General features: G+C 36.7%; 1 pseudogene; it reads right to left on the bottom strand.

Annotated features, from left to right (window-relative positions):
- Positions 1 to 17,712: 17,712 nt before the first annotated feature.
- LOC140509200 (transcription elongation factor A protein 1 pseudogene) lies at positions 17,713 to 18,650 on the bottom strand (annotated as a pseudogene).
- Positions 18,651 to 19,248: the final 598 nt, after the last annotated feature.

Here is a 19,248-nt window from a genome sequence, read left to right as displayed (position 1 = left end):
GAAAGGAAGGGAAGGGAAAGGAAGGGAAAGGAAAGGAAAGGAAGGGAAAGGAAGGGAAAGGAAGGGAAGGGAAAGGAAGGGAAAGGAAAGGAAAGGAAGGGAAAGGAAAGGAAGAATTACGTATATATATGTATGTATGTATGCATACACACACACACACACACACACACACACACACACATCCTACAGACAATAAGGAGTTCTAAAACTTCTTTAGCAAAGGAGTTGAAATGAGCAGACCTCCACATGAGAAATGTGAATTGACCGCCTTCAAGTCTGGGGAGAGTAAGATCACTCCTTCAGTGGCCTCCTGTGAAAGAACAATATCCACTCTAAGCAAAATGGCACCACCCACAGCACACCTAGGTCTTTGGCATTTTCAATAATTCTTTTCAGTTCTAGATACTTAACCTCTTCAATATTTTTGTTCTGTTCTAGATGTAGGGAGTGGAATCTACTACTTCAGTCTGGTGAACCAGTAGTCTAGACACTTTGTAAAAGTTAAAGAAGAGGAAAGAAGGAAGGAAGGAGGGAAGGAAGAAAAGTAAAGAAAAAGAAAAAAGAAAGGAAGGAAAAGAAAGAAAGGAAGGAAAAAAAGAAAGAAAGGAAGGAAGGAAGAAAGAAGAAAGAGAGAAAGGAAGGAAGGGAGGAAGGGAGAGAGGGAGGGAGGAAGAATAAAAGAAGGAAGAATTCTAGTCTGTGAGCAAATCAACTGGTCTCATTCCTTTTTAGTTCTACCTACTAGGTCCTGTCTCTCCAGTTAGAGGGACTATTTTACTTGCTGATTTTATATTTTCCTCTATGTGCTGCTGCACATGCTAGCACACACTAAAGAGATCTTGCTTGATGGTTATGGTTGATTGACTTTTGTCTGGGTTTTATGTTGTGACTTTGGTGACTTTAGAGGCATTAGTCAGCTAGGTGACCCAATGGATAGAGTGTTGGACTAGATATCAGGGGAAAATTGAATTCAAATTCTGCCTCAAATATTAGCTGTGTGACCCTGGACATGTCACTTCATTTCTCTCAACCTCAGTTTCCTCATCTGTAAAATGAAATAAAAATTACTCCTGCCTCATAGAATTGTTGCGATGACAAAAATGAGATCGTATATGTAAAGTGCTTTTAAAATTTTAAAGTCCTATGTAAATTCTAGATATTGTTATTAGAGACTTGCACCAAAATCTTCTTCTGATGTTTCATCCTGGCATTCAATGAGGACCTTGCATTCTTGAAGGCTATACCTTGAGATCATCAGTTCTAGTGGATTCTACTAAGCTGGAAAACCTAGTAGTTACAAAGAAAAACTGTGTCTATTGCCCAGCGACCAAAAAAACTAAATCCAGAGAAGTTTGTCATCAAGTCAGTTTCAGGTAGATGGCATTTTTGACCATAGAAATTCTTGAAGTCCATCTACTAAATTATAGAGGAGGGGTGAGTTAAGTCACTGGAAGAAGTACCCACATTGACATTGCTTTTGATACTACTGCAGACTTAACAAATTTCATTTGAGGTAGCTAGGTGACACAGGGATAAAGTACCTGGCTGGGAGTACAGAAGAGCTGAGTTTAACTCCTAAAGACAACCTAATGTTCCTTACAGATTTCAATATATGATCACATGAATTTCTGATCCTTGAAGTATTGTGTATTAGAGCAGAAAAGAGATCAGCCTTGAATTAGTTCCCCCTCTAATCTTACTTATGAGCCACTTGGCACAGCTGGTAGAAGTCTCACAACAGTGCTGATGGGTTCTATTACAAGTTAGTGTTATCTAGCCTCAACCAGACCTTCCTTCCAGGAAGGCAGCCCTTTTATTGTTCCCAAATCAATTCTATATTTCATTCCCAAAGAAATGATTCCAAACTTTCTCTTCTCTCTGAAAAAAAAACAAAACCTGTCATCTCCCCTCTCCCACTCACATGAGGCCCTTGCATCCATCTTACTTTAATGAGAAAATTGAAGTCATTGCCCCCCCTTCTTTTTAATCTCAAAACCTTTTGACATCAATTCTTACCATTTCATTTTTTCCCACCAGTCTCTGTCGAAGAGGCAGACTTTCTGTTTGCCAATGCAGACCCCTCAAAAAGTCTAGTTCATTCCATCCCTTGCTGTCCTCTCCAGCAAAATGTATTTGTAATCATTCCCTTTCTCTCAAATCTTCAACTTCTCCCTATGTCATGGTTTTCCTACTGGCTTCAAACACGCCCAAGTCTTCCCAATCCTTGAAAAACCTTCACTAGATCCCATCGTTCCCTCAAGCTTTCTTATTATATCTGTCTTCCCTTTCTGAGGAAAACTCCTTGCAAAATCTTTCTACAACTATATCCTACAAATTATTAAACTGTGCATATATACCTTTAGATCTAGCAATACCACTACTAGGTCTATGTCTCAAAAAGACCAAAGAAAGAGGAAAAGGACCTAAATGCACAAAAATATTTATAGCAGTTCTTATTATGGTGCCTAGGGAACTGAAAACTTAGAGGGGAGAGGTGTGCCTATCAATTCAAGAATGGCTGGACAAATTGTGATATAGGAATATGATAGAATATTTTGTGCTACAAGAAATGAAAGGGATAGTTTCAGAGAAACCTGGAAAGATTTACATGAACTTATAGAGGGTAGAGTGAGCAATTTATCAAAAAACTACATTGTAAAGACAACTTTAAAAGACTCAAACTCTAATCAATACCATAGCTAAATATGATTTCAGAGTACCTATGATGAAACATGAGACCTATTGGTTGTATCTGACGCTGTTTACTACTCTGTCCTCCAAGAAATACTACTCTTTGGGTTTTCATAGCACTGCTTAACTCTTCTGATTTTCCTTCTACCTGTGCAAATGCTCCTCCTCAATCTCTTTTGCTACCTCACTATCCTCATGATTATATGTGTTCCCTAAGGTTCTGTTCTAGGCTCTCTTCTCTTCTCCCTTTACATTTTCCCTTGGTAACCACATCAGGGTTTAATAATCATGTCTATTCAGATTACACATACACATATTATATATGCATATATATACATGTATGTATATGTACATATATGCATATATATGCATTCATATATTACAACTATATGGATAGTGCATTGGGCCTGGAATCATGAACACCTGAGTTCAAATATGACCTTAGACATTTACTAGCTGTGTGACCCTGAGCAAGTTAATTAAGCCCATTTACCTCAATTTCCTCATCTATAAAATGAGCTGGAGAAGGAAATAGCAAACCACTCCAGTGTCTGTGCCAAGAAAACCCCAAATGAGGAATTGGACACAACTGGAATGACTGAACAACAACACACACATATGTGTATGTGAGTGTATATATGTACACAAACATATACATATACATACATATATTCTCCAGCCCTAGTCTCTCCCCTAAGCTTCAGTCCCACGTCACCAAATACCAATGAGGTATTTCAAACTTGACATGCCAAAGACATCTTAAACTCAACGTATCCACAATTAAGCCCCTTATATTTTCCTTCTTGCAGGCTTTCCTAGTTCTATTGAGGGCATCACCAGTGTCTTAGGTTCATAATCTCAACATTATCTCTGATTCCTTACTCTCCCTCACCTCACACATCCTGTCACTTGTCAAATCTTGCTGGTTTCCTTTCACTTCACAGTGTCTCTTAAATTCAACTCCTTCTCTTCACTTTTACAATTATCACCATAGTTCAGGCTTTAACCACATGTGATCAAGGCTATTATAACAGCCTCCTTGTTGATCTCCTTGCTTCAAGTCTCCCTTCCTGTTCCAGTCAGTTGTACACACTGCTGCCAAAATAATTTTCTTTAAACACAGATCTGACAATGTGACTCCTCTTTTCAACCAACCTTATTGTTTCCGGAATAAAATATAAATTCTGTTTAGCTTTTAAAGCCTTTTATAAGCTAGTCCCAGCCTATCTTTCCAGCCTCACTGGCTATTATTCTAAACCCTCCTGTACTATGGGATCCAGCCAAATTATTTTCCTTCTGTCCTTTAAACACACACCAATCCATCTCCCATTTCCATGCCTTTGCATTCGCTTCCCACAGACATGGGATGCAATTTCTCCTTACTTCTCAGAGAATGCCTGTCTTCCTTTATGATGCAGCTCAAGCACCTCATCTTTATAAAGCTTTCCCTGACCCCCTCTTTCTACCTACTAGTTTCTTGCCTCCAAAACTATCTTGTGTTTAACCAGAAGAGAAAAAAGAGAGAAAATAAGAGGGAAGGCAGGTTAAGGAGATGATTAATCCTCAGCAGAACAAATTCTAAGGATATGCAAAATATTTATTGGTCTTTTTGAGGTGGCCAAGAATGGGAATCTGAGGAGTGTCTATAAATTCAGGAATTGATGAACAAGTTATAATATCTTAATTTGATGTAATACTATTGTGCTTAACACTTATCAGCCTTAGGATAAACCAGGATTCCAGATGTCTAATGACAAATCATGCTACCTACCTCCTAATAGAGAACTAAAGGACTCAGAATGCAGAAGGATTCTCTCCCCACTCTCTACTCGCATTACACACACACAATTAAAAAAAAAAAAGTTGAGCCACTCATATGGGGACAACAAGAGACAACAGTCCATGTGACATATTGGTATCCGTGCACAGCCAAGAGAACTAGAACAAGGCTACTAATGTAGGATTCACATTAGGACATCAATATATCTCATTGGATTAATGAGACTGAAAGAGCTATAATCTGCATTTTTACAGGGAGTACTCACCTTGAAGAGATCACAAATTTTTCAAAATATCAAACTATAAATGTCTTATTTCTCTTTTATGCTAATGCAAACGATTTTGCATCTCTGTACCCTCAGCTCAAATCACTCTCCTGTACACCAGCATTCCATCACCAATTGCCTTTCAAATATTTTGAATAAGATATCCCATAGGCATCTCAAATTCATCATGTCCAAAACAGATATTATAGTTTCTCCCACCACTGACTCACCCCTTCCCAACTTCCCTATTACTGTCTAGGGCACCACCATCCTCTCAGTCATCTAGGCTCACAACCTTGTGGCATCCTCTACTCCTCTCTTGAATGAACTCTGCCTAACCTATCTGTTGCCAACTTGTTTCTGTCTTCACCACAGCGCTTGTTTATGGCCTCATCTCTCCACTAACTCAGCTTCTACTCTGGTGCTGGCTCTTATTGCCTAATCCCTGGCTAATTGCAGTAGCTTTGTGGTTGGTCTCCCTGCTTCATGTTTTTCCCCATTCAAATCAATCCTCCCTTCGGCTGCCAAAGTAATTTTCCAAAAGCTCTCATCTGATCCCAACATGATCCCTACTCGACAAACTCCAGTGGTTCCTTATTACTTCCTTTTTTGGACTTCTAAAGTCCTTTTCCCCTTCCTTTCTTTTGCATTCTCTTATATTTGATGCCTCTCCACAAACTTTAAAATCCAGCCATCTGGCTTTTGGCTGTTCCTAGCACACATCTCCCGACCCTGCCTTTTCAGTGGCTACTGCCTATGCCTGGAATGTTCTTCCTCCTTACATCCACTCAAATTCAGCTTAAACCCTACCTTCTACAGGATGCCTTTCCTGGTACCCTTAACCCCTGCTAGAGGTTCCTTCTGAGATTACCTTCCAGTTATTCCATATATATCTGATACGTACAAAGCTATTTACCTATTGTTTCCTCCCTTTGAATATGAGCTCCTTAGGAGAAGGAGCAGTAGTTTCGCCTTCCTTTGCATCTATCCTAAGCATTCAGTTCAGTGCCTGGAAAACAGTGTTTGTTTGACTTCCAGGCACTGTGCTTAATGCTGCTGGGGATATAAAGAGAGGTAAAACTGCAAAAATAATCTCAGGGATGGATATGAGACATGTGAAAACAGAATTGACAAGACATGGGAATTGTTTGGAAGTTTTTAAAATGCAAAATTTGACACAAACTATTGTTTAGCCAAAACTCTAAAGATCTACTTATATGTCTCATTTTAGGTTGGTTGTGCCCTTAGGTTATCAAAGGCTGTGTCAGTGGAAAATAGGTTAAGGTAGGTTTTATTGAACTAAAAGTGCTTCGTGAATAGCCATATACTAAGATGGAATGACTATCCTACTAAGGGATAAACCTAGGTCATTATGAAGAGGCTCATTACCAAGGGCATTCATTATGGCAATGAATGATTTCACCAAAGAAAACTTGAGATGCACCTAACTGAGTTATAGAGCTGTTCTAATATATCCAGCTTTGAAGTGGCTACACCAAAAAAAATTACAGATGCTTGGCTTATTGAAGTGTTAAATGTGTCTCGCTATATCTTCCCACCATAATAACTACCAATCTAGACCACAATACCATCCACCTTTTAGGAGGCTGTATCTGATGGGGTCAAGCAGAGCCGCAAGACTTTTTCCCAGGATGGAGAAATCTGTTTTTTGTGGAAAAGAAGAGAGATTTTTTCCCCCTTTTGTACCTAAAATCTTCTGCATTTCTCTTAATATTCTTCAATTCTGTCACAATTCTTTGAGATGCAATTCCTGGCACTACAATACAGATACAACATTTTAGTCTGTAAAGGGAACTATTCAAGTCCTAACATCTCTCCTGAGCTCCAATCACGTATTTCTAACACCTATTTGATAACGTCTATACTATATGTCCTCCCATAATGTTAAATTAATATGTCCAAAACTTGAACTCATGTCCCCATCCCCCGTAAAAATAAATAAATAAACAAAAAGTCATGATTTATCTTTAACTTTACTATTTCAGTTGAAGGCAGAGTCTCAGGCACCTACAGTCAAAAGTTAAGCATTATTTTGCTTTGACCCTTACCTTTTTCTTACTTCCTATATCCAATTTACTATATCCTATAGATTTCACTTCCAAAGTATTTATTAAACTCTTCACCTTTGTTTCATTCATAATGGCTTCATTATCTCTCACCTGGAATCAACTGAGCTCCCTTTCTCTGGTCTTTCCCTATTCTAACCCATTCTTTACCTTTACTGCCTGTATAATTTTCCTATGGCAGGTCTTTGATCACAAAACTCTTCTACTCAAAATCTTCCTTAGCTTCCATTGCTTGTGGAATACTGGATAAACTTCCAAACAAGGTAGTTAAAGCTCTCAGAGGTCTTGTTCTAACCTATCTTTTCAGACTTACTTCACACTATTCTCCTTTATATAATCTATGTAATTGTCAAATGAATGGTGACTTCTTTCTCTCTCTGTCTCTCTGTTTCTATCTCTCTTGATCTCTCTGTGTTTGTCTTTCTCTGTGTCTGTGTCTCACTCTATTTCTGCCATTCTATCTCTACCTCTCTATCTCTGTATCTGTTTTCTCTGATTCTATCTCTGTCTCTGTCTCAGTCTCTCTTTGACTTTGTATCTCTCTGTGTCTCTGTCTCTGTGTGTCTCTGTCTCTCTCTTTCCTTTGCTTTTATAATTTCTTGTTCTTGGAAGTAGCTGCCTTTTCTCTCTCATCATTGTCCAGAGGCAGCCTTTCCCTCAAGTTTCTCATATACTATGGTACTTTCCATTACATTTATCATCTAATTTATATTACAGTTTTTTGTATACAACAGTGCAATAGGATGATTGGAGTGGTCCAGCCACTGTTGTTTACCAGTATTCTATTATCAATTGACCATTTAGATCAATCAATGGTGTCTCAATGTTTGAGGTGTCCCGGTATAAATATTCTTTGCTTTGGGAAGTTGTAACAAATCAATCTATAATTCTTTTTCTTGATTTTTTAAAAGCTCTGAATCCCTATCCAGAGTCAGTGCTCTGGTTAACTCTACAGTTTTAAATCTCTCTTGTCTACTTCCCTCATTTGCCATCTCCCAATATACACTCTCAGATTTGCAATACCTGTAGTAAATACTATTTATCACAATTCCTGGCTTAAAAAAAAAAGAATGTAAACATTTAATACAAAGAAAAGTAAACAATCTTTTTAAGAAAATGTCCAGAGGAAAGACTTCATGCGCCCATGAGGAAGTTTAAGTAAGAAAGGAAATGCAGAATTACTGCCTCGGGGTCTGTAGAGCAAAAGTTTCAGTAACTCATCATTCATCCTGATATTCCTCATGTCTGACAGGCTTACGCAGTCTCCCTTCCAGATTCCTGGTGCTCACTCCTATTTCTGCCTATCTTCAGGCATTCTTCTGCTCTTCCTGATTCACATGCCTCCCATGGTTTCCTTTCTAGCTCCATACATCTTCTATGAATTTGTTGAGAGCTGGGTTGCTCCTCCATATCCCAGAGATCTGGTAAGCATGCTTTTTTTGAGCACCACTCAAAATATGGCTAGTATCTTTTCAAACAGTTATCAATTTCCCTTTCAATTCAATCAGAGAACTCCTTCATATTTCATAAAGGGATGAAAGGCAATGGATATATCTTTGAACTTTGTTAACCTATCAACACTTCTGTTGTCTCTTCCTAACTTTATGTGATGATTACATAAACTAGATGGCAGGGAGTGAAAGCATCAAATATCCCCTTCTCCCACTCTCATTACACACGTGTGATTAAAAAAATTATTTTGAACCCCTCATGAGGTGAGAAAAGGAGACAACAGTCAATGTGACATATTGGTATCAATGCATTGCCAAGAGAACTAAAACAAAACTACTAATTTAGGATTCATATGAGGACATAAATATAGATCATAGGATTAAAAAGACTGGAAGAACTCTATAAGTTGCATTTTACAGAAAGTCACATTGAAGAGATCACAATTTTTTTTCAAAATATCAGACTATAAATGTCTTATTTCCCCTACTATCACATAAGCTCCTTAAGACCAAGTTACATGTGATTTTTTTCTTTGTGTCCTAGGATGTAGCATACAACAGGTATTTCATAATTTTTTTAATTGAACCAAATTTTATGACACTAAAATTAGAAAGCTGTGTACCTGCAATTACTCTATTACATCACTAGATGGTAATCATGAATTATCTTTGCTACTAACCACCAGCCTTGGTTTCCTCAGAATAAAATGATAGGGTGAGTAGAGTGGCCCCACCACTCTTGTTTACCAGTATTCTACTACCAATTTTTAACTTAAATCAATCAATGGTGTCCCAGAAAGGTACTCAGAGACCATCTAGTCCAATCCTCTTTATTTTACAGAAGAGGAAACTGAGGCCGAGGGGAGTTAATTGGGTTGCCCAAAGTCATCCGGGTAGAAAGAAACTTAAAAGAGCAACCACTTCTTGTTTAACTCTTTTGTTATATATAATTTATTTTACCTGAGTCTCAATAAATCCATGAATTTGATGGAGTTATCAGATACTATAAAGAAGAATTATCCTATGATTTAGTCAAGTATCTGGTATTCATTCTGAGATGATTTAATCAAATATCTGGTATTCACTGTGAGATAGGTCTCATGGGGTCTGGCTTCTGTGAGTTAGGCTTTAGAAAAGTCCTCAATGTGAGTGTCTACATCCCTGTGTTCCTGCCTACTAAACATTACAATTTACCCTGAAGCCAAATTCTTCATGACACATCACTGGAGCTGTTAATTAACTCATTAGTACTTGTTCCTGAAATTAGGCAGTTCTTTCTTAATCTGGATAAAAGAGAGTAGCAATTTGTTTCCTTCATGCTCCTCAGCTAAAATTGAGTTGTAAAACACGTCCATTTCCCTCTTTTCTCTTTATCCATCCTACTGATCCAATCAGAATTTTTGAACAAGACTAGTTCTATCTATTGTTTCTAAAGCTTGACTCCTTAGAGCCTTAGCTGGACTTGCTCAGGCATTTTTAGGCAGGGTTTAAGTCAATTTTTAAAACAATACAATGTTTTTTCTTAGAAGTCTTAGCTGAAAGCAATTTGCACCCAAACCCACTGATTTCTTTTACCATAAAATAAGGAGCCATAAACAACATGATAGATAAGAATAACATAAGCATAGTATCTAAACCAAGGAAAGTTATATCCCCACTCTCTTTTGCCTTAGCCAATAATGTCTACAATACTATGCCCAACTCTGAGCACCTTATTTTTTTCAGAAGGGTATTGAAAAGATGTCAATATCCAGTGGATACTGATCAGATGTTAGCCAGTGAAGAGAGACCAGAATGGTAAGAGACCTTGAAAACATGCTAAAGGAACCTGGGGAGGTTTAGTCAGGAGAAGAGCCTTAGAGGGACATGATTACTATCTTCAAATACTCAAATGTTCTCATAAATCAAATTTAGCTTAAGAAGGAAGAATAAGAAGTAATGTACTGAAATTTGCAAGGAGTCAAATTCCAGCTGTAGAGACAACATAGTGCAGTGGATAGTATTGGTCTTGGGGTCAGGAAGAACTGAGTTTGAAAGCTGTCTCAGACAATTACTCATTGTGTGACCCTAGACAAGTCACTTAACCTCACTTAGTCTTAGTTGCTTCTTCTGGGGTTAGTAATTGCACTGACCTCTAGGTTGATAGAGGACAACCTCGGGTTGTTGTGAGGATGAGATAACTTACTCTACCAATTGCTCTACCATTGATAAGGAAGATAGAAATGACAGCTATTTTTAGAGCTCTCCCAAAGTGGAATGAGATGTTTTGTAAGATAGGGAAGTTGTCTGTACAGAGGAAACAGTGGTGAATTTAGTCAGGACCAGGGTTTGAATGCCAGCTCTGCCATCTTTGCTACACTTAATTGGCTTGGGGAAGCCACTTCATTGATCTTGGTCTCACTTGCTCATCTATGAAGATCCCTTCCAACTTTAAATCTGTGATCCTATCACTAATGATCTCCATTCAGAAGCTGGATGATAACATGTTGGTGTTTGGATCAAATGAGATCATATTTGTAAAGCACTCAGCACAGTGCTTGGCACACAGAAGGCACTTAATAAATCTTCCTTTCCCTTCCCTTGCTAGGGATATGTGACACTGGTATGTATTTAAGAAGTTGCTCTACAGAAAGAAAAAAAAAGACATAGGACATTTGTTTTAATTTAATCTTCATGATTAACATTTTCTTCAACCACTTTCTTAAATCTAGACAATCAAAAACAACAAAAGCTCTATTGCTGACTTTTAGTATTTGTAGATTTATGAGGTGTTAATGCACATGCAAGACATACAGAAAATGTAACAATTAGCTTTCTGGAACCAGGAGTGGCTTCAGCACACCTGGATGCTTTAGGGAGGGATTAGATGGCATAAACTCTCACATCTTCTTCAAGTCTGAGATTTTATGAAATCTATGATATAATTTTCCTATGGTTGGTTTCGAATATATTTCTGTACTTCATTGTAAGTGTTTGATAAACACTTTCATCTCCCCAATTCATCTTCCCCAAAATGAAATCACACTTTAAGGCTACAACTTAAATTGGAAGCTCATTCAGCTGCCGTCTGGCTTTCCCTGATTACCTCCCTCTTAACGTCAATAGCTATGTTTTAACCTTAACCATGTGCTTTATCTACATTTCTTTATTTGATTCTTACCACAACCCTGTGAGGTAGGTTCTACAGGCATTATAATTCCAGTTTTACAGATTGTGGAAACAGTTCAGAGAGTAATAGATCCATATTCGTATAGCTGGCAAGTGTGAGGCAAATTCATATCCAGTTTGCAGGTGAATCCTGTCTTTAATTCTTTCCATTACACCACAATCCCTCATTCCTCATACCATGAAGGTAGCAGCCTAGCAACAGATAATTTCTCTCTTTCTCCCTCTCCTGGCTCACACATTTGCTACATGTGGAGGTAACTAAGTGCTTCCTAATTGTACTGAGTCGCATTTGTGGGTAGACATGAGCAAATAGGAATCTAATGGTGGCTAATGAAAGAATTAAAGGATCTATTAATATAATAAAAGAGGAATTAAAAAACCAGGATTATCTACAATACCTTTAAACCACTGGTAGATAATTAAGAGTTGATTAAAACCAAATAACCTTGCTAAAGTAAAAGTAGCAGAGTCAGCAATGCCAATCACCACAACACCATATGGTCTATACCTACTAGTAAGTGACAAATGGCATTTTAGCATATCATGCTGACAAGAGGACTTTTCTTTGTTTCATGTACAAAAATATCCCTGCTTCATTCATGGGACTACCATATGTTCTCCTAAAAACGTAGCATGTGGTTGAAAATGTGGTTGTGATTTAGCCATAAAATTTATAGTTTCTTTGGAGGAATGCAGTGATTTAAAGTTAACTGTTTTTTTTTAACTCATTTGTGTATTACCATTCATTGCTTGGCACGTTACCTTTTACTGTATCGAGCAAATTAAATAAAAGGGAATACAGATTCCAGGACTCAGTGGGAAATCCACATTTTGTACATAGTTAGAATTGCATCTTTTTTTGAAATATAATAGCTAGAATTTGTGAAACTTGCAAATGGAAGATTTTGTTTCTCATTTCAAGCAGTAACAAAGATCAATTAAAAAACATTCCATAATAGCACACACCTCTTATCCTGAAACATTTATTGTATGTCAGCCTTTGGTGATGCAGCTGGAATGGCCTAGGAAAGTATTCATATGCAATGTTTTTGAAAGTATATTCAATATACTTTCAATATTCTTTTAATAAAGAGTCAGATTTGGGATGAAAATCTTTTCCTCTGTAACCAATTCTAAGATACACCCAGAAAAGATAGTTTTGCCTATGTAAAAGAACAGGATTTGGAAATATTGTGGACAGGGACCCTCCTGGACTAAAACAGCACTAATTCATTTTTCACTTAAATTTTTCTAATCCCAGTACAACCAGTTTATTCAGTTCAGTGAAAATCTCAGTCAACTCAATTAAAAAAAAATCCTGAATCCCTAATACTCTTTGCTCATTTGGAATCTTTGCCCAGGGGTCAAATTATGTACTGTGAACGTATTGCTTCATTTTGAGGTATTTGGAATGAGGCAAGGTGCATTGCTCCTGAATTATGCTAGAGAGCTTGAGGAAGGCAGATGCTGGTTGGATGTGATGAGTTTCCTAATGTTTAGGAAACAGATGTGAATATGCACATTACTATATTAATGCATCTGTCACCAGGTTGCTGAATAGGTTGTACCTCAACTCCCATCTTACTCAGTTTATTGCATAAATATGTAAATATCCCTAGGTAGGAAACTGTATAGGAAGCAATAATCTAAAACATTAAGTAATATATGAGCAGAGCACCTGCTTTTCATCTAATAAGACACAGGCTCAGATTCAGAACCTGTACAAGATATTGGTGACCTTGAGATTTTAGATCTCTCTGAAAGGGTGTTACCATTTTTAAACCCCAATTCAATATCCCACTTGAAGCATGAATCCTACTTGAGAAATCTGGAAAGCACTTAACAAAGTTCCTGGCAAATGTTATTGTTGCACTATCTCTCAGTCTATCCAAGTCCATGTCCATTGTTTCCATGACGCTGTCTATCCATCTCAACCTCTGCCATCCCATTTTTCTTTTGCCTTCAATTTTTCCCTACATCAGGGTCTTTTAAAATGAGTCCAGTCTTCTTATTTATGTGGCCAAAGTATTTAAGCTCCAGCTTCTGTATTTCACCTTCCAATGAATACCCTGAATTAATTTGAATATTAATTGATTTCACCTCCTTGTTAAAGGTCCCTCAAAAGTCTTCTTCAGTACCACACTTTGAAAGCATTGATTCTGCCAAGTCCTGGCCCATAGTAGATACTTAAATGATCATTTCCTTCTTTCTTTTCTTACAGAAACCCTGAAAAATGATTTTCCAGTTTCTCCTGGAAGATCCTTAGTGTTGGGAAGTTTTCCCTTTTCCATGATCCAGCACCAAAGGATAGATAAGACCTTGAGATGTTATATAATTCAGGATTTCTCAGAATTAAGTTTTGGGAGTGACTATGGATGGCTCTTGTACCAATATCTCATAATACTGTATACCAGGCTAATTAGTGCCCAGCACATTGCCATTTCAATAGAAAGTATTTATTACATGTGGTAAAATGTATTCAGTTAATAGTATCATGACTATCTAAAAATGTTTCATTTCTTGCATAAACCTATTATCTACTTTGACTGATTAAACAAACTAAACATATGTCTATAATTTACTTTGATTATTTACTTGATCAAAAGAAAAAATTTCTTTCAGGGAGGCTGATGTAGGGGATTGAGATCCAATCTTAGAGCCCATCTGGCACCAAGTTCTAGCTCTGGCACATACTATCTATATAATCAAGACAGGTCACTTTAATTGCTCAGTGCTTTCCGGTTTAGTAAATAAAATATTTTATTAATGTTCTTTTAAAATATTGGTCTTCCCTCCCAATGACATTTACACCCCCAGTCCCTAGTGATCTGATAACCTTCTTGTTAAAAAGAAAAGAAAAAGCATAGTTAAGATAAGATGATATATTGACCACAGATGATTCATCCCATACCTCTTCTCTGAGAGAAGAGAGGTTCACTTTGCCATGTGAGGCTATGATTGATCAAGACTAATGAGGCCATGGTTATTAATCAGAGTTCTGATGTTGTCGCGTCTTTGTTTTCCTTTCCATTTCTGTAGCCATTGTATAAAGCATTCTTCTGTTTCTGTTCACCAAAGTTTGGGGAAGCTTTTAGTATACTTCCAAATTGTCTTCCAATACAATTGGACCTATTCAAAGCTTCATTAGTGTGTCTATCTCCCTATAGCACATTTAACATTTGCCATTTTCATCTGTGGTCATTTTTGCCAATCTAACTGGTGAGATAAAATCTCAGAAGGACTTTAACTCACATTTGTTTTACCAGTGATTTGAGATATTCTTTCAAATAACTGTTAATCATGTATATCTTCTTTTATGAAAGTTTTTTCAATTTGATGGGGAATGAATATTGATCTTATAATAACTATTGACATATGCATCTCAAAATTCTCTAAAATTTTAGACATCAGACCTTTTGTTATAAAAATATGTGGGTTTTTTTCTCCCTATCTATCCTCTTCTCATCTTAATCTAGCTTTGTTTAGTTTATTTAAAAATATAATTAAAATTATCAGTTTTATATTTTATGGGCACCTCTATTCCTTGCTTGATTATAACTTCTCCCCTCCTTGCCATAGTTGTACAACATACATACTTCCATTCTTTAATTTCTTTTGTGGTGTTATTAGCTTTTAAATATGGGTTTTGAATCCATTTAGAATTTATTGTAGTATAGAGTGTAATAGGCTGGTCTAAAATCTAATTGCTGCCAAACTAATTCTAGTCTCCAAGACCTTTTCTAGTAGGTTATTCTTACCCTAGTATTTGTATTAAATAAACACAAGGCTAATATTTTAGTTTGCTTCTGTTTCTTTCCTACTTAGTTTCAGTGATTATCTGTTTTATTTTTAGTAATAGGAACTGAAATTGTGATTTCATTAGTAGAATGATCTCCTAGAAGAGGGGATTCCTTCTTTCATTGCAGATCAATACTTCCTCTGCAACTTACAGTTGAGAAATTCAGTAATTTGTTCAGGCTCACAGAGTCAGTATGTATCAGAGGCAATAACTGAACCCAAGTCTTCTTATCTTTCTTTCAGCTAACTATTAACTATGCTATGTTGCATTTTCTACCTTTAATAACTAACAAATAGTTTGAATAATTATGGCTTTATAATGTAGTTTAATGTCTGGCAATGCAAAACTCCCTTCATTCTTATGTCATTTTCATGATTTTCTTTGAGATACCTTACTTGTTGCTTCTCCAGATTAATTTAGTATTTTTTACTTGTTCTATAAAATAACCTCCTGAAATTTGATTTCAAGTAGCACTAAACTGTAATTAATTTAGATAACAAAATCTGTTTTGTTATATTGGTTCAATCTGACCATGAATAGCAGTTCTCTCTCCAGTCTCTTTATTTTTTATTCAAAAAAACATTTGTAGTTTTATTCATATAGATTATGAATGTGTTTTGGTAGTTTAATTATGATATAGCAATTTATGGTAATTTTTAATAAATACATTTTATGTATACAAATATATTTCATATGAATGTGTACGGGTATGTGTGTGTATGTGTATATATACATACATATATATACATATATACTGATGATTTAATGAATTTGATTTGTAGCCTTCTACTTTAGTGAAGTTGTTTTTATTTTTTTCATTAAATGTCTAGGGTCATTTAAATATAAGATTATATTATCCTAAAAAAGAAAATTTTGCCTCTCTTTTTACACATGCTTACTGACTCTTTTTTTCCTTATCTTATTGACATACCCAATACGTCTAGTACTAATAAATAAGTTAGAAAGTTGTATAGACTTATGAATTTATTGACTCTGGGACTCCTTCCTGAAGAATATCTCTCTACCAATTTACTGTGCCATGCTGTGTCTCAAACCAAGTGAACATATGTGCTTTATCACTGATCTTCTTGGAAACACTTCTAGTTTTTCTTCCCCAGACAGCTCTCTAAGACTAAAACTTAATCAGTGGTTGGAGTTTTCATACTGATAGATCTTTCAACACCAATGAAATCAGAAGTCCAGACACCAAAACAAAGCTCCTTAGTTAATGTAATACCATTGTTCCTGTTCATTTTAGTGAATGTTTCTAGGACTCTTACATAAGAGTGGATGGCCTATGGAATCTTTCATCTTCTAGGGTAGCCTTTAGAATAAAACAGTCTAAGACCCACAGATTTAATCTAATCCTCCTATCTTAAAGAAGGAACAGAATTATATCATTAAAGACAGAATAGATTTATGGACACTGTATTGGCTTAGAGAACCCCAAAAGTTCAATAAAAAAATCAAAGTAATGATTAATTTCAATAGAGTAGAAACTTATAAGCCCAAGAAAAATTTCAGTTTCTGATTACAATCCACTAGCGAACAGAATTCTAAACCTTGTTTACAAACCATTTCCATTGTTTATTTATCCTTAAAGAATTTATAATTCCTTAAGAGTCTTCTTAAGAGGATGTTCATGAGTGTGCGTTAATGGAATCAATTCAGTCAAACAAACAAATGTCCTCTACTTACAGAACATTGTGCTAGGCCCTAGACTCACCAAATAATACATGCATATAGTGCTTTAAGTCTTGAACTTAATACTGTTTTTTAAAAAAAACAAAACAAAACAAAGAACAATCGATAAGTTTTAATAAACTACTTGTTTAAAGTAAATTTTCCAAAATTAAGGTCTAGTAAGAGCAAGTAATTTACAGACTTAAGAAGGACAACAAATGATATTGGTCACAGCTAGTTGTAGATGCAAAATATCTAATCACTAAGGCTTATTAACAATCACTATGATCAAGTGAGATGCTAATTCAAATACAGTATTTCCAAACTACATAAGCTGTCCAAGTATTATTTCATTACCACACTACACTTGGTTAACCTAACATTATACTAATCTTTCTTCTCCCTTAATATAAGTAGGAACATGCCAATATGGAAACAAATGTAAATTGCACTTTCACATCAATAGAGAAGTAAAAAAATCTCTTGTGTATGTCTCAGATTGTAAAAAAGTTAAAGTACATTTTCCATTTGTTATGAAAAACAAACAAGTTCCCAAAAGTTTGAATTGACAAAAGTTTAATGTTGACTTACTTATAAAAATGAAAAAATAGTTTTAAGCATACATGACACAACAGACTATCTGATCTTACCACTGACTAACTATAAGAAGGCTTTTAAGAAAGGGATGGTTGTGTCAAAAACAAAAAATTAACCCAAAGGATGTATGGTGTTTTAAAAATCTCATTTGCAGGGAAACTCTATTCTTGGTCTAGTTTTTAAAGCTAATGACAAAATCCTGTTTCATAAGTATCTTCCAATTCCTTCTTTTAACAAAACTTCCATCTATTCCCACATTCATTACAGACAACCAATGTTGTCATAGGTTCATCAGCACTTTGGGTTTGAACCTGTGTATAGGTACAGTTCTTTTTACATTTGCCACATGTAAATAGGTCAGTCTGGGTCCCACCTGTCTTAGCCATTTGATGTTCTCTATTTGCTTCTTTGGTCAGGTTTTTGCACATCTCCTTAAGTTCATCACTAGCCATTTCCTCTACCATCATCCTAGCAAACCAATCCAGAGGTATGTTCCCACATAGTACCTTTTTCCTTAAATTTGGATTCTTTGCATCCTTGAGATTTGCTAGTCTACTTCGTACCCTATTTTTATATTTCACGTCCGTGTTCCATAACTCCTGATATATAGCTTCCTCAATCTGAGATCCCAGCTCTTCTTCATCAGCCCCAATCGCAACGTAGTCATCTCCTGTTATGAGGGTTGCAGCAAGCATTGCCCGGAACTTCATTTGAACTGAATCTGAGGGGCTTGGTGCCTGGGAAAAGATGGAATGAAGGAAGCAGAAGCATTTGTCACTTCCTTTCTGTTGCTTGCACTGCTACTGGAGCTACTTTCTTCTTTTGCTTCAGGGCTGTTTTGGGAGGAAATAGCAGGTTCTTTTTCTTTTCATCAGTCTTTATCGGTAGAGGGTCCATCTAGCAACTTCTTCCAGGATTTGATGAGAGACTTGGCTAAGGAAGTAACCTCTTCATCTGTGCTCTGCTTGCCTATAGTGGTTACTGACATTCCAATTCTTGTGGACTGCAGTAACTCCAGAGGCATGGGAATATTCTTAAATTCCTTTAGAAAATCCAGCGCCCCAGGCGCCTTCTTCTTCTGCACCATCCTATCCATCTTCTTGGCGATGCGAATGATCTCGTCTTCCATGGCTCCGGGGGGTTTTGCAATCCCACCCCCTCCACACACACACCCCCATGGGGATGGGACATGGGAGAAGCGGGGGCAAAAGGGAGATGTCAAAAGAGCAGGCCCGGGAGAGGTAAGCTGGAGTCCCAGAATGTGTCACGGAAAGAGGAGGCGCACAACGAGAAACAACCTTAATACTGTTTTTAACAAAAACAAAGCTCCTCTCATCTGTGAAACTTTCCCTGACCAGGAAGATCTAAATTAATTCTCTCTTCTCAGATCCAGTGGCACTTATTGTCAGAGTACTCCTTTTGCACTAATGATTTACCACCTCATCAATACTTTTTCACCCGAAATGTTCAGAGAGCAAAGGGCCTGGATTCCTTTGGTGAAATAACACACTTGTCTAGGTTTGCACCTCTGCCCAGAAACGGGATAAATCTTGCTACAATGTTGGCCAGCTCCCCGCTCAGATTAAAGAAAGTATACCTCTAGCCAGAATGATGACCCCAGGACTGCAAGAGGGAAAACAGTAAACAATAGTGAATGAGGCTATGATAGATATGAGCCAGAAGCATGACTGACCCCATATCTACCCTGCTTCTGGTTATTGTCTCCT

Source organism: Notamacropus eugenii, chromosome 5 (assembly GCF_028372415.1).
Source record: "Notamacropus eugenii isolate mMacEug1 chromosome 5, mMacEug1.pri_v2, whole genome shotgun sequence".
NCBI classification, from domain to species: Eukaryota; Metazoa; Chordata; class Mammalia; order Diprotodontia; family Macropodidae; genus Notamacropus; species Notamacropus eugenii.
Note: the sequence above shows the minus strand (reverse complement) of the source record. Positions and strands in the feature narration are given on the sequence as shown.